This window comes from Schistocerca piceifrons, chromosome 9, assembly GCF_021461385.2.
Source record: "Schistocerca piceifrons isolate TAMUIC-IGC-003096 chromosome 9, iqSchPice1.1, whole genome shotgun sequence".
NCBI lineage: Eukaryota > Metazoa > Arthropoda > Insecta > Orthoptera > Acrididae > Schistocerca > Schistocerca piceifrons.
Window position 1 is genome coordinate 158,861,193 of NC_060146.1, and position 16,664 is coordinate 158,877,856.

The 16,664-nt window shown below is 46.2% G+C and overlaps 1 pseudogene; it reads left to right on the forward strand.

Annotated features, from left to right (window-relative positions):
• Positions 1-16,292: 16,292 nt before the first annotated feature.
• Positions 16,293-16,410, forward strand: LOC124717469 (annotated as a pseudogene).
• Positions 16,411-16,664: the final 254 nt, after the last annotated feature.

Consider the following 16,664-nt stretch of genomic DNA (forward strand, 5'->3'; position numbering starts at 1 on the left):
GCAGTCGCACTATCGTCTGTGCCCTCGATCGCTCAGACGGATAGAGCGTCTGCCATTTAAGCAGGAGATCCCGGGTTCTAGTCCCAGTCGGGGCACACATTTTCAACTATCCCTGTTGATGTATATCAACGCCTGTCGACAGCGTAGGGTCTTGATTTAACTATCATTGAACTTAGCTGAACGTCCTGCACTGTTTATAACTCCCGAGTTCTCCTTCGATCTCGATAGGGCGAACCTTTATAGTCATTCGGTGCTCCTGGTGCAAATTAATGGTTTGTTTTGAATATATTTTGAATATCGACATCCATTTCGTGAAGTGTAATACGTACATCCCATAGAAGGTTGGTCCCTGCACCTCCTGGACACCCATTTTCTGCCACCCTCCTTTTGCACACTGCGAGTCATTAGCAGCTAATATTTTTCCTGTCGCAACTGTTAACACAACCCTTTCTAAAGAGCCTTACTATAGATTGAACTTGCGACCTCGCAGTCTAGGGGTGCACGTGAGCTGCCTGCCGTCTTCGTTTCAATTCCGTGCAAGGCCACACTCCCGAAAATTGCCTTCAGAAAAGAATTCCGGACACAAATTTTTATTCGATGTTAACTTCTCCTTTTCAGGAACGCTTTCCTAGCTGCTACCAGTCTGCATTTTATGTCCTCTCCATTATGGCCACTGTCATTTATTTTGCTTCCCAGACAGCAAAATTAATAATTTTAGGATTTTGTTCACGACGGTACCTAAGCAGTTCCAGGATATTTAGAAAAAGGCAAAGAAGTCAATCGTCAGCTGCGCGAGCAAAGCTTTATTTGGTTCACTTTACTGGCTTCAGCAGTTTAAACTGCCATCTTCAGAAGTGAAGTCCGCCTGCTTAGCTGGGTGGTAACGTACTCACCTCCCATTCAAGCGGGCCCAGGTTCGATTCCCGGCCGGGTTTGAGATTTTCTCCGCTCAGGGACTGGGTGTTGTGTTGTCCTCACCATCGTTTGCTCCCCCTCTCCGACGCGCAAGTTGCCCAATGTGGCGTCGACTCAAATAAGACTTGCACTTGGCGGCAGAACTTCCCCGAATGGGGGACTCCTGGCCAGCGATGCCATACGCTCACTTCACTTTCACTTCAGAAGTGAAAAACATTCAAATCACCGGTAAGCCAACGTCAAAACAAGAATCGGTAGTGTCCTACAAAGGATTGGCAAAAAATGCATACATAAAATAAATAAGTTTAAAAGAAATGTACAAAGGCTCAACAGGAGAAGTATAGCACGTTTGTTAATACAAATGTAAATTTGTTAAGCTTGAAAGCCACAAATTATGTTTGCTAAAGAGTCAGTAAAATAGAGTGGCATCGCTAAAATACTCGTATTTGGGTTGCGGTGGAGGAAACCAGACAGCGAGGTCATCGGTCTCATCGGTTTAGGGAAGGACGGGGATGGAAGTCGGCTGTGCCCTTTCAAAGGAAGCATCCCGGCATTTGTGTGCAGCGACTTAGGGAAATCACGGAAAACCTAAATCAGGATGTCTGGACGCGGGATTGAACCGTCGTCCTCCCGAATGCGAGTCCAGTGTGCTAACCACTGCGCCACCTCGCTCGGTTTCGTATATGGTATGAGCCATGAGTAGCTAATAATGAGCTCTAAGAAAAGGCCTATATTTCTTTATACCAGAAGGCTAGGATGTAGGCTGGGTTTTTTAACACTTAACAATGAAGCAAGTATATATTTTCTGAACAATAAACCATTTACTGTCTATATTTCGGTTTTTAGCTTCCAGTTCCGATACATACTGGAAATAAAATCTAAAAGGTAATCTATCTGTATTTCGGATTTTAAATAAAACCATAAACCGAAATACAGAAGGTTGGCTGATATTTTATTCATAAAATATGTGTGTTTTACTCTCTTTATGTGCTACACAAAAACATTACGGTTTCATTTCAAAAATGAAACAAGGGCGTAATTTCTTGCAGTCTCTATTCCTATTTTGCCTACACGATGTGACCCACAAACATCTACAGTCTTTAAATTTCTCCAGAATCTCTGTCACGTGCGTTAGAACAGCACTTAATCTTTCGCGCACTGTTAAAAGACGAACTTTTATTGGGCGGCTGGCACGGCAGCGCTACACACTAGGGATGGCGGGTGTCGTTGAAACAACCGCTTTTCGGTTGATTCGGTTTTCTTCAACGCCAATCTAACCTGACTCTTGAAACCTCTCAAAATAACCGGTTTCTGAAATAACCGATTTTCGGTAGCTTGTTTCTAGTATTTCCCGTAATAAATGTAGAAATCGAACAAAAATTGAAAAATTTTGTCTCCCTCAGCATCAAGATACAATGACTCAAACTATCAAATTAAACAGTCGAAAACGAGGGTTGGAACTTAAATAGTGGCAACTATTTATTCACAACCGATACAAAAGAGTTACATGTTTGCACCTGTTACTGTCCTTCAAAGTAGTCACCAGCGTTGTGTAGATCCCCTTGCCAGCTATGTGGAAGGCGTAGTATACCGTTATCAGAGCCTGTTCTGCCTGTCGAATCTAATCTTTGGAACAGTTCTGAAGCGAATGCCACGAAATGGTTCCTTCATCTTCGGAATCAAATCAAAGTCACAAGGACTTAAGTCCGGGGAGTATGGTAGATGGTACAGTACTTCCCAGTCCCATCGACCGAACAGAGCAGCTACAGCTTGCGCTGTATGCGCCCGCGCATAGTCCTGAAAAATGATGGGTGTGTTGCGCAGAAAGTGTCGCCGCTTCTTTCGCAAAGCTGGTCGCAGGTGATGCTCCAAAAACGAACAGTAATACGGCGTAAGTCCTTGTGACTTTGATTTGATTCCGAAGACGAAGGAACCACTTCGTGGTATTCGCTTCAGAACTGTTCCAGAGATTCGACAGGTGGTAGACAGCTCCATTCGCAGCATCAACAGAACTGGCAACGGATTCTACACAACGCTGGTGGCTACTCTGAAGGACAGTAACAGCTGCAAAAATGAAACTCTTTTTGTATCGGTTGAGGATAAATAGCTGACAGTACGTAAGTTCCAACCCTCGTAAAAAAAATTCTTGGTGCACCATTTCATGCTTTTCTCGAAACGTCATAAGTGGCTGTATATATAAAAAAAATTGTATTCTCCGATTGATTCAAATTTTTTTGAAATTCTGCTCAGATATGATGTAATCGAGGAACATACAATTATTTGGGCATTAAGAGCAATCAGTGCGAAATAGTGAGAAGTGAGTGTGTAGGACCCGTTTTCTCGAGCTGATGACGTGTCCGTTTTCAAGGGCTACAAGCAGATAAAGGTGTATTATATAGACACAGACAGCAGATAAGCCATTTTGTATTCTTTTCGTAAAAAAAAAAAAAAAAAAATTCTGCTCAAATGGCTCTGAACAATATGGGACTATGGGACTTCTGAGGTCATCAGTCCCCTAGAAGTTAGAATTACTTAAACCTAACTAACCTAAGAACATCACACACATCCATGCTCGAGGCAGGATTCGAGCCTGCGACGGTAGCCGTCGCGCGGTTCCAGACTGTAGCGCCTAGAAGCGCTCGGCCACTCCAGCCGGCAGTACCATCTACACTGAAGCGCCAAAGATACTGGTATAGCCATGCGTATTCAAATACAGACGTATGTAAACAGCCAGTATACGGCGCTGCTGTATGCGACGCCTATATGAGTAACAAGTGTCTGGCGCAGTTGTTAGCTTAGCTACTGCAGGTTATCAAAATTTAAGTGAGTTTGAACGTGGTGTGGGTGCAGTGCACAAAGCTTTACGCCTCGCCTGTGCCCGTCGACACCGACATTGGACTGTTGATGAGTGGAAACATGTTGCCTGGTCGGACGAGTCTCGTTTCAAATTGTGTACGAGTGCGGAGAGAGCCTCATGAGTCCATGTACCCTGCATATCAGCAAAGGACTGTTCAAGCTGGTGAAGCCCGTATCTCGTGGTCGTGCGGTAGCGTTCTCGCTTCCCACGCCCGGGTTCCCGGGTTCGATTCCCGGCGGGGTCAGGGATTTTCTCTGCCTCGTGATGGCTGGGTGTTGCGTGCTGTCCTTAGGTTAGTTAGGTTTAAGTAGTTCTAAGTTCTAGGGACTGATGACCATAGATGTTAAGTCCCATAGTGCTCAGAGCCATTTGAAACAAGCTGGTGAAGACTTTGTAATGGTGTGCGGCGTGTGCAGTTGCTGTGATGTGGGACCCCTGATACGTCTAGATACGTCTCTGACAGGTGACACGGACGTAAGCATCATGTCTGATCACCTGCATCCATTCATGTCCATTGTGCATTCAGACGGACTTGGAGAACTGCAGCCGGGCACTGCCACACCCTACACGTGTAGAATTGCTACAGAGTGTCTCCAGGAACACTCTTCTGATTTTAAACACTTCTGCTGGCCAACAGACTTCCCAGACATGAACATTATTGAGCATACCTGGGATGCCTTGCAACGTGCTGTTCAGAAGAGAGTTCCACTCCCTCGTACTGTTACGGATTTATGGACAGCCCTGCAGGATTAATGGTGTCAGTTCCCTCCGGCAGTACTTCAGACAGAAGTGGAGTCCAGACCACGTCATGTTGCGGCACTTCTGCGTGTTTGCGGGGGCCCTACACGATATTAGGTAGGTGTGTCATTTTCTTTGGCTCTTCAGTGTAGTAGACCGGGCCACATGGTAACAGTTACGGTATTGTCTCGGCGTCGCTGTACCATTTCTTGTACCACGTGGTTGTTGGTCGTTTCTGTCGGCATTGTTATTAAAATAGCGCTGATCGCTTATCCCGTTTTCTATTGTAACACAATGTTTCAAAGCGATGGAAATTTTACGAATAAAACTCAACCTTTTTATAAAAAACGGTTTATCTAAAAACCAAAGATTTATTGCTGCTGGTATGACTAAGTGATATTTTTGACCCTTTACCCGGTTATTACTAAATAATGAAAAACACCTGTTGTAAGCGAGACCAAACAAATACCGAATAATACTGCGTATTCAGAACTACAATACTGGTATCGGTTTTAACCGGTCAGTTTTCCCAAACCTAATAGACACGGCGCGATTTGTTGGGTGGAGTGGTGAATGAGGAGGGGGTGGGGGGAGGGAGAGGTGGCAAGGGTCGGGACACGAGAAATGGGTCTGTCACTGGCGAAAGCGTCCACATACGTCAAGTTTGTCCGTCGTTCGGTTGGTGCCTGTGTAGAGCCCTTGAAGAATACTCAGTTTTGTTATGGATGGAAGGATGTGTGTGTGCGTGTATATGTTTATGTGTGATATATGTGTAAGGGGGGGGGGGGAGAAATAAAATTTGCAGAGATAGACCGAGACTTGGGGCTGCAGTGCGAAGGTTCAGGTGGCTGTGAGATGCGGCAGTTATGCCGAGACGAGAGGGTTGCACGGGACAGAGTAGCTCGGAGAGCTGCATTAAATGCGTCTTCGCAGACTGAAAGCCACAACAACAAGAACAGAGGACAGAGTGCTTGGACTCAGTCTGGATTCGAGCTTGTGCGCGTCCCGGCCGGCGACGAGTGTCCGGCGGCGGGCTGTCAGAGGCGTGCTGGCGCTTTATCTGTGGCGCCAGCGCAAACATCCGCCGCGCCAGCACACGCCGACCATTCGGCCGAGTGCTCCGCGCTGTCCCGCAAGGCAGCGTTCTGGTGCCAGTACTGCCGGCAACTCGCTGCGACGCTCGCGCTCGCCTCTCCAGAGTTTTTTTGTTCTTTTACACTCACAACCAGACAGAAACCTACGGTACATATCGTTTTATTTGAAATGAAGAAACAGGCGGTCTTGGTTGCAGCGTTAAAATTTATTATTATTTCCCACTGACGTGTTTCAGTTTCATTTAGGCATCTTAGGATTCAAATTTCGTAATAGTGACGTGACCCTCATTTAGCAAGACTGGATTACCAAGAAAATATAAAAGAACTTACTGATATTTTATAAACGGCCTTACCGCAGTGAATACACCGATTCCCGTGAGATCATCGAAGTTAAGCGCTGTCGGGCGTGGTCGGCACTTGGATGGGTGACCATCCAGGCCGCCATGCGCTGTTGCCATTTTTCGGGCTGCACTCAGCCACGTGATGCCAATTGAGGAGCTACTCGACCGAATAGTAGCGGCTTCGGTCAAGAACACCATCATAACGAGCGGGAGAGCTGTGTGCTGACCACACGCCCCTCCTATCCGCATCCTCAGCTGAGGAAGACACGGCGCTCGGATGGTGCCGATGAGCCACTTGTGGCCTGCAGACGGAGTGAGTGCTTGATATTTTATAGCGATAGATGCGCATATAAAATATCCCAGCACAGCCTTGTTAAAGCTTTAAAAACACTTACCTGTGTCGTATAAAATGAAATAAAACATAAGATGTCCGGATTTCAAATGGTTCAAATGGCTCTGAGCACTATGGGACTCAACATCGGAGGTCATCAGTCCCATAGAACTTGGAACTACTTAAACTAACCTAAGGACATCACACACATCCACGCCCGAGGAAGGATTCGAACCTGCGACCGTAGCAGTCGCGCGGTTCCCGACTGAAACGCCTAGAACCGCTCTGCGACCGCGGCCGGCTGAAACGGATTTTAAAAAAGTATTTGTAACCCGCTTAGCCCCTAAATTGACATCCCACACTGGAAGTAAGAAGGAAGCTGCAGGTTACCTTATTACGACATGGGACCCAGTCCAAACCGAACAAGAACAGGCCTGTAGTAAAGCTTTACATCATAAACATGCCGGAGTGCATGTTCTTGCTAAACACATCTCACTGGAAATGAGAACACGCAAGGCGCCTGCGACTCGTATAGCCAACAACACTGTGCATTACCGAACCTCGCTAAAACTAAAATCTACCCCACTCCACCTCCCCCTGTTGCATGAGATCGTGCCATGCTACCTGTCACTACTAACTATAGTTGGAGTCACGAACGATGGAGGTCGAGTTTAGCCTCGTTCTGCGCACTTACGTCACGCATTCTCCGAAAGCCAATGAGCGTTCAGTAGCATTGTGAGCGCGCTGCTGTTAATGCCGTAGCTAATGCGAGTAGTAAACGTGATCGTAGTGAGTTCTTTAGTGAATTTCTGTTCCATATATTGCGCGTTGTCATCGCTAATAGTGGTGGTAAGTAATAAATTCTGCAGAAGCAAGCGAAAGCCATAATTTGCAGGATATACGCTTTCTTGAAGAGAAAAGCACGCGAATGCGCGAACCGCCATCGTTCGTGTATCTGACTATAACAGTGTCAATACTATGCCGGTATTTCGGGCAACTGCGGCATCTAAGTCGCAAAATATACTTCAGTGGAATGCTGATAAATGAAATACAAACATGAAATGCAATATAAGCCACATTAGTGTTTAACACTGCCAGTGATATCTACATGGCACCCTATACAAAACAAACTGATCCCTTAATGCAAAGGCTGATAGCAAGAATCAATCTTAAAAATCTGCACTTCCAGAAAATAAAAGAACCCTCTTGTTTTAAAGCATAGATTTACATCAGCGTAAGTTACAGGATGCACCGTAAGAATTACTAAACTTAAATAAAAATTCCATTCCCCAAACCAACGTAAAGGTATAGTGGTGTAAAAGCGCCAGTGGCAGCTATATGTCACAGTGTGCATAATATACACCAGCAACCGAGATAAAAACTAAAAAAAAAAAAACAGTAAACTTTAAAAATCAGAAATTTAAAAAGAAAACCTTTTAGAAACTGCAGCAGGTGGCAAGATTCATTTACATAGCATCCAGGGCTTAGCAATGACAGACGAAAGGTCTGTTCCTAAAGACTGGAAAGTAGCACAGGTCACACCAATATTCAAGGAAGGAAATAGGAGTAACCCATTGAATTACAGACCCATATCACTGACCTCAATTTGCAGTAGGATTTTGGAGCATATACTGTACTCGAACATTATGAATCACCTTGAAGAAAAAGAATTATTGATACATACCAAGACGGATTCAGAAAATATCGTCCTTGTGCAACGCGGCTAGCTCATTTTTCCCATGAAGTAATGAGTGCTGTCGACAAGGGATCTCAGACCGATTCCATATTCCTAGATTTCCAGAAGGCTTTTGATACCGTTCCTCACAAGCGACTATTAATCAAATTTCGTGCATATGGAGTATCGTCTCAGTTGTGTGACTGGATTCGTGACTTCCTCTCAGAGAGGTCACAGTTCGTAGTGATAGACGGTAAATCATCGAGTAGAACAGAAGTGATATCTGGCGTTCCGCAAGGTAGTGTCATAGGCCCTCTGCTGTTCCTGATTTACATAAATCATCTAGGTGATAATCTGAGCAGCCCCCTTAGATTGTTTGCAGATGACGCTGTAATTTACCGTCTAGTAAAATCATCAGACGATCAATTCCAATTACCAAATGATCTAGAGAGAATTTCTGTATGGTGCAAAAAGTGGAAATTGGCACTAAACAAAGAAAAGTGCGAGGTCTCCCACATGGGTACTAAGAGAAATCCGATACATTTTTGGAATACGATAAATCGCAGAAATCTAAGGGCTGTCAATTCAACTAAATAACTAGTAATTACAATTACGAGTAACTTAAACTGGAAAGACCACATAGATAATATTGTGGGGAAGGCGAAACAAAGACAGCGCGTTGTTGGCAGAACACTTAGAAGATGCAAGCCCACTAAAGAGACAGCCTACATTACACTTGTCCGTCCTCTGCTGGAATGTTGCTGATCGGTGTGGGATCCTTACCAGGTAGGATTGACGGAGGACATCGAAAAAGTGCAAACAAGGGCAGCTCGTTTCGTGTTATGGCGCAATAGGGGTGAGAGCGTCACTGATGATACGTGAGTTGGGATGGCAGTCACTGAAACAAAGGCGGTCTTCTTTGCGGCGAGATCTATTTACAAAATTTCAATCATCAGCTTTCTCTTCGGAATGCGAAAATATTTTGTTGACACCCACCTACATAGGGAGAAATGATCATCATAATAAAATAAGAGAAATCAGAGCTCGAACGGAAACATTTAGGTGTTCCTCTTTCCCATGCGCCATTCGAGAGTGGAATGGTAGAGAAGTAGTATGAAAATGGTTCGATGAACCCTCTGCCAGGCACTTAAGTGTGAATTGCAGAGTAACCATGTAGATGGAGATGGTCTCACAGTGTCTGAAAATCTTGTTGTTGTCGTCTTCATTCCGCGGACTGGTTTCACGCAGCACCCCACTGAAGCCTACAGTGTGCGAGCTTCTCCATTTCCGAATAATTACTGCAGTCGACAGCCATTTGAATCAGTTTTGCTGTATTCATTCCTTACTTTCCCTCCATGATTTTTACTCCTTACATTTCCCTCCATTGCCAGACTGACTACTTGTGTAGCAACAGACTTCACAAACTTGTGTTTTCCTTTGTCTGTTCTCCTTATCGTCCATGTCTAAGCTGCGAGCAAGGTTACACTCTACACCAGTGGTCGCCAAAACAGCGACCCGAATCTCGCATTCGTGTTCTACATCTACATCGATACTCTGCAAGCCACTGATGGTCATTTCTGTCCTGTTACACTCGCAAACAGAGAGGGGAAATCGACTGTCCATATGCTTCCGTAAGAGCCTTAATTTCTCGTATCTTATCTTCGTCATTCTTAAGTGCAATGTGTGTTGCCGGCAGTAGAATCGTTCGGCAGTCAGCTTCAAATACCGGCTCTCTAAATTTTCTCAATAGCGTTTCTCGAAAAGAACGTCGCCTTTCCTCTAGGGATTTACATATGAGTTCCCAAAGCATCTCCGTAATACTTACGTGTTGTTCGAACGTACCGGTAACAAATGCAGCAGACCTCCTTTGAATTGCTTCGATGTCTTCTTTCAATCCGACCTGGTACGGATCCTGAACACTCGACCAGTACTCAAGAGCAGATCGCTCCAGCGTCCCATATGCGGTTTCCTTTACAGGCGAACCACTCTTTCCCAAAATTCTCCTAGTAAATCGAAGTCGACCATTCGCCTGTGAAGGCGAATCCTCACATACTCGTTCAATTTCATATCGGTTTGCATCGTTACTCCCAGATATGTAAACGACTTGATTGTGTCAAGCTGGGCACCAGTAATGCTGTATCCGAACATTACGGATTCGTTTTTCCTACTCATCTGCATTAACTTACATTTTCCAACATTTAGAGCTACACTACTGGCCATTAAAATTGCTACACCACGAAGATGACGTGCTACAGGCGCGAAATTTAACCGACAGGAAGAGGATGCTGGGATATTGCAAATGATTAGCTTTTCAAAGCATTCACACGAGGTTGGCGCCGGTGGCGACACCTACAGCGTGCTCACATAAAGAAAGTTTCCAACCGATTTCTGATACACAAACAGCAGTTAACCGGCTTTGCCTGGTGAAACGTTCTTGTGATGTCTCGTGTAAGGCGGAGAAATGCGGACCATCACGTTTCCGACTTTGATAGAGGTCGGATTCTAGCCTAGATCCAATGACTGTTAGCAGAATATGGAATCGGTGGGTTCAGGTGGCTAATACGGAACGCCGTGCTGGTTCCCAACGGCCTCGTATCACTAGCAGTCGAGATGACAGCCATCTTATCCGCATGGATGTAACGGATTGTGCAGCCACGTCTCGAGCCCTGAGTCAACAGATGGGGACGTATGCAAGACAACAACCATCTCAACGAACAGTTCGACGACGTTTGCAGCTGCATGGACTATCAGCTCGGAGACCATGGCTGCGGTTACTCTTGACGCTGCATCACAGACAGGAGCGCCTGCGATGGTGTACTCAACGACGAACCTGGGTGCACGAATGGCAAAACGTCATTTTTTCGGATGAATCCAGGTTCTGTTTACAGCATCATGATTGTCGCTTCCGTGTTTGGCGACATCGCGGTGAACGCACATTGGATGCGTGTATTCGTCATAGCCATACTGGCGTATTACCCGGCGTGATGGTATGGGGTGCCATTGGTTACACGTCTCGGTCACCTCTAGTTCGCATTGACGGCACTTTGAACAGTGGACGTTACATTTCAGATGTGTTCGACCCGTGGCTCTACCCTTCATTCGATCCCTGCGAAACCCTACATTTCTGCACTATAATGCACGACCTCATGTTGCAGGTCCTGTACGGGCCTTTCTGGATACAGAAAATGTTGGACTGCTGCCCTGGCCAGCACATTCTCCAGATCTCTCACCAATTGAAAACGTCTGGTCAATGGTGGCCGAGCAACTGACTCGTCACAATACGCCAGTCACTACTCTTGATGAACTGTGGTATCGTGTTGAAGCTGCATGGGCAGCTGTACCTGTACACACCATCGAAGCTCTGTTTGACTCAATGCCCAGGCGTATCAAGGCCGTTATTACGGCCAGAGGTGGTTGTGCTGGGTTCCGATATCTCAGGATCTATCCACCCAAATCGCGTGAAAATGTAATCACATGTCAGTGATAGTATAATATATTTGTCCGATGAATACCCGTTTATCATCTGCATTTCTTCTTGGTGTAGCAATTTTAATGGCCAGTTGTGTAGCTGCACAAACCTACCAACCAACTGTAGAATCGATTATACGCAAATCGGTGATATATTGCGTTACAAAGATGGCCTAGCAAGTTGTTTAGCAGGTGGTTATAACGTTTTGGTTCGTCAGTGTATGTTACATGTTTTCTTAACGCCAATATAGTCCGTTGATGAGGTATCACCTCGAAACATGTCGCTAAATAAATAATTTAGGTGTCAACAAATTTTGTGACTGAGAGTGGTATCTGAAAACGTTTTCGTAATTTTGATGGATCTGAGTTAAGGGTAGGGCGCAGTGTGCGCGGCGTCTGTGCCACAGCAGAGTGGGTGGAGGGTGGGGAGGTGGGGGGGGGGGGTTGGTGCGAGAGCAGAGGCTTGCCGCTGAGACAAAGGCGGAGCCGCCGGCCGCTAAATATAGGGCGGCCTTCCGCCTGGAATTAGAAGGACGGCGCGGCGGGCCGGAAGCGGAGTGGAGCGGGGCGTCGCGACGCCGGAAGTGCCGGCGTCTCTGCCGCCACCCCCTGGTCGCAGGCGGCGCTTTTTCCGTCGCCGCCGCCCTTTAAGCCAGAGGAGACGGGATAAACACGTCCTCGCCGTAGTAATGAGCCGACCACGCGCCTAGACACGCCTCGTACAGTAGCTAAAGAGGCAGCAGGCGGCTGGCCGTTTGCCCAGGCACACAACCGGCTATGCGCCAACAGATTTCTGCGACGGGCAGAACCGCGGACCACCTCCGCGGTCTTTTTTGACGGATCCGCTCTTCCTGTCTGACAAGGGACCCCCTCCAGCGTGACGTCGCAAAAGGCCAATGATGTTTATGGCTTTAGACGCCCCACAATATTGTCTACCATGCAATAGGGATGCTGGTTATCGCTGAAACAACTGGTTATCGATTATATCGGTTTTTGTTTCGAAGTCACTTCAACCTTAGTGTTAAAACCGCTCAAAATAACAGGTTTCCTAAATAAGCGATGTTCCATTTTTTATTCCTTTTATTTCCGGCAGTAAAAGTAGAAATCGAACAAAGATTATAAAATATTGACTCCTTCAGTTTCAACATATATAGTATTAAACAACATATACGAGGTACGACAGTAAAGTACCGAGACTGATGTGAAAAAAATGTTGCTCACCGTTTTAGTCAAGTTCAGTGTTGTCTCCTTCAAAGTAGTTCCCTTCTGATTGCACACACTTTTTTCCAGCGCTTCTGCCATTGATGGTAACATTTCTGGAACTCATCTTCTGCCATGTCCTCTAAGACTCTAAAAAATGGTTCAAATGGCTCTGAGCACTATGGGACTCAACATCTTAGGTCATAAGTCCCCTAGAACTTAGAACTACTTAAACCTAACTAACCTAGGGACCTCACACACACCCATGCCCGAGGCAGGATTCGAACCTGCGACCGTAGCAGCCCCGCGGTTCCGGACTGCAGCGCCAGAACCGCTAGACCACCGCGGTCGGCTCTAAGACTCTCGTCACAGCTTTTTGGACATCTTGTGTTGTTTGAAAATGGGGTCCCTTGACCGCCGTTTTGACTCTTGGAAATAGAAGAAAGTCGCACGGAGCGATATCTGGTGAATAAGCTGGCTGTGGTAGTACTGACATTTCTTTTGAGTTTAAAAAATGTTCAAATGTGTGTGAAATCTTATGGGACTCAACTGCTAAGGTCATCAGTCCATGAGCTTACTCACTACTTAACCTAAATGATCCTAAGGACAAACACACACACCCATGCCCGAGGGAGGATTCGAACCTCCGCCGGGACCAGCCGCACAGTCCATGACTGTACCGCCCTAGACCGCTCGGCTAATACCGCGCGGCTTTTGAGGTTAAAAATTGCTGTACTGACAGAGCCGTATGGGATGGCGCATTATCATGATGCAGAATCCAATTATCAGCAATGTTGGCACGGACACGAAGAACTCTTTTACGAAGTCTTTCTAAAATTTCTTTGTAGTAATATTGGTGAACTGTTTGTCCAGGAGGCACTCACTCTTTATGAACAATTCCCTTGGAATCAAAGAAGCACACAAGCATGCATTTCACTTTTTACTTTGACATGCGAGCTGTTGTCGGTCCGGGTGATCCCTTTGAGCACCATTGCGAACTTTGGCGTTTTGTCTCTGGATCGTACTGAAAAAACCAACTTCCATCATCATTGATAACATGTCTCAACAACTCTGGATTGATTTCGGTTTGCTCTAACAGATCGGCTGCCACATTTTTCCGTGTTTCTCGCTGTTGTGGTGTGCGATTTTTGAGATCATTTTTTCACAAATGGTTCAAATGGGTCAAATGGCTCTGAGCACTATGGGACTCAACTGCTGAGGTCATTAGTCCCCTAGAACTTAGAACTAGTTAAACCTAACTAACTTAAGGACATCACAAACATGCATGCCCGCGGCAGGATTCGAACCTGCGACCGTAGCGGTCTTGCGGTTCCAGACTGCAGCGCCTTTAACCGCACGGCCACTTCGGCCGGCTTTTTCACAAATCTTTCTCATACCAAGATCTTCAGTTATTATTAGAGGAACCGTTTCTCGATTGATGTTCAGTTTTTCTGCAATCATTTTCACAGATAATCTTCGATCCAGATCGTACGATTTCACGCACCCTGGCCACGTTGACATCCGTCCGTGAGGTTGATGGTTGTCCACCGCAGTCTTCGTCTTCAACATTCGTTATGCCTTCACTACACATTTTATGCCACCGAAAAACTTGAGCTCTTGACATAACCTCCTCTCCAAAAGCCTTCCCTAAGTTTACTGTAAGTTGTCATCGCATTTTCACCCAATTTAACGGAAAAAGTAATGACATACCGTTGCGCAATATTGTGCGGTACCATTTCCGTGACAATAGACACAAACACGTGTTAACTTATTACAGCACAAGTCACGACTGAGCGATTGCATCGATGTGCCGCTTAAACTAGAAGCAGCTTATACACCAAGGTCAAAGATATTGTGCCTACGCAAGCCTGCAGGGTTGCCACATGTTGCAGAGAAAATCAGTCTCATTACTTTATTGTCGCACCTCGTATAGTATTAAATTAAATAGGCAAATACACTGAAGCGCCAAAGAAGCTGTTATAGGCATGCATACTGAAATACAGAGATGTAAACAGGCAGAATACGGCGCTACGATCGGCAACGCCTGTGTAAGACAAGTGTCCGATGCCGTTGTTAGATCGGTTACTGCTACTACAATGGCTGGTTATCATGATTTAAGTGAGTTTGAGCGTGGTGTTATAGTCGGCGCACGATTGATCGGACACAGCATTTCAAAGGTAGCGATTAAGTAGGGAATTTCCTGTACGACCATGTCACGAGTGTACCGAGAATATCAGGAACCCGGTAAGACATCAAATTTCCGACATCGCTGCTGTTGGAGAAAGATCCTGCAAGAACAGACCAGCGACAACTGAATACTTCCAATCCTTCCGCAAACTGCTGCAGATTTCAATGATGGGCCATCAACAAGTGTCAGCGTGCGAACCATTCAACGAAACATCATCGCTATGGGATTTCAGGACCAAAGGCCCACTCGTGTACCCTTCAAGCTTTGCGCCTGGCCTGAGCCCGTCTGCACCGAAATTGGACTGTTGATGACTGGGAACATGTTGTTTGTTCAGACGAGTCTCGTTTTAAATTGTACCGAGTGGATGGACATGTACGGGTATGGAGACAACCTCATGAATCCATGAACCCTGCGTGTCAGCAGGGGACTGTTCAAGCTGGTGGAGGCTCTGTAACAGTGTTCGGCGTGATATGGGACTCCTGATACGTCTAGATACGACTCTGACGGGTGACACGTACGTAAACATCCTGTTTGATCACCTGCATCCTGTCCCTTGTGCATTCCGACGGACTTGGTCAATTCCAGCAAAACAATGCGACACCCAACACGTCCAGAATTGCTACAGAGTGGCTCCAGGAACGCTCTTCTGAGCTTAAACACTTTCGCTGGCCACCAGACTGCCCAGACACGAATATTATTGAACATATCTCCGATCCCTTGCAACGTGCTGTTCAGAAGAGATCTCCAACCCCTCGTACTCTTACGGATTTGTGGACAGACCTGTAGGATTCATGGTGTCAATTCCTTCAAGCACTGTTTCAGACATTAGTCGAATCCATGCCACGTCGGATTGCGTCACATCTGCGTGCTCGCGAGGGCCCTACATGATATTAGGCAGTTTCTTCGGCTCTTCAGTGTAAAAGGAAACTTATTCCGTTCCCACCGTTCGCTGCTTCTCTTGAAAAGTGATAACTGGTTGAATAACACAGAAAACTCCAGTCTTCTCCTACTGATTCTAATTTTTTGAAACTTTGCTCAAGGGACATATTGTAATCGGCTATCATACCACTATTTCGGCGTTACGAATAATCAGTGGTAAAGGGATAAAACTGAGATTGAAGAACTCTGTTTTTCGTGTTAATTTTCAAGGTCTACAAGCGGATAAAGACGTATTATGTAAACACACCTCTTTTTATCGTAAACTATAAATGAATTATTAAGTTTCAAGTTTTCCCCTCATACAATGTCGCAAGTTTCTTCTGGCTCTCCACGTTTTCAAACTTTTAAGGCAAATGGGGCGCTCCACTGCATTTCCAGGCAAGGGATGGTGTCACTCTGGAATACAGCTGATGTCCAACAACGACGATGAGAAACTGCCATATAGACCAGATGGGACAAGTCTCGCACACTGATGTACACGCGTATCATGCAACAGGCCACACCACGTGGCAACACGTACGTTATTGTCTCAGCAGTGCTGTACCAGCCAACGGCCTTGTCGCAGTGGTAACACCGGTTCCCGTCAGATCACCGAAGTTAAGCGCTGTCGGGCTGGGCTAGCCCTTGGATGGGTGACCATCCCGTCTGCCGAGCGCTGTTGGCAAGCGGGGTGCACTCAGCCCTTGTGAGCCAGACTGAGGAGCTACTTGACTGAGAAGTAGCGGCTCCGGTCTCGTAAACTGACATACGGCCGGGAGAGCGGTGTGCTGGCCACATGCCCCTCCATAACCACACACATTCCGTGACGCCTGTGAGCTGAGGATGACACGGCGGCCGGTCGGTACCGTTGGGCCTTCCAAGGCCTGTTCGGACGGAAGGGAGTGCTGTACCACTTCCTGTGCCATCTCTTTGTTGCTC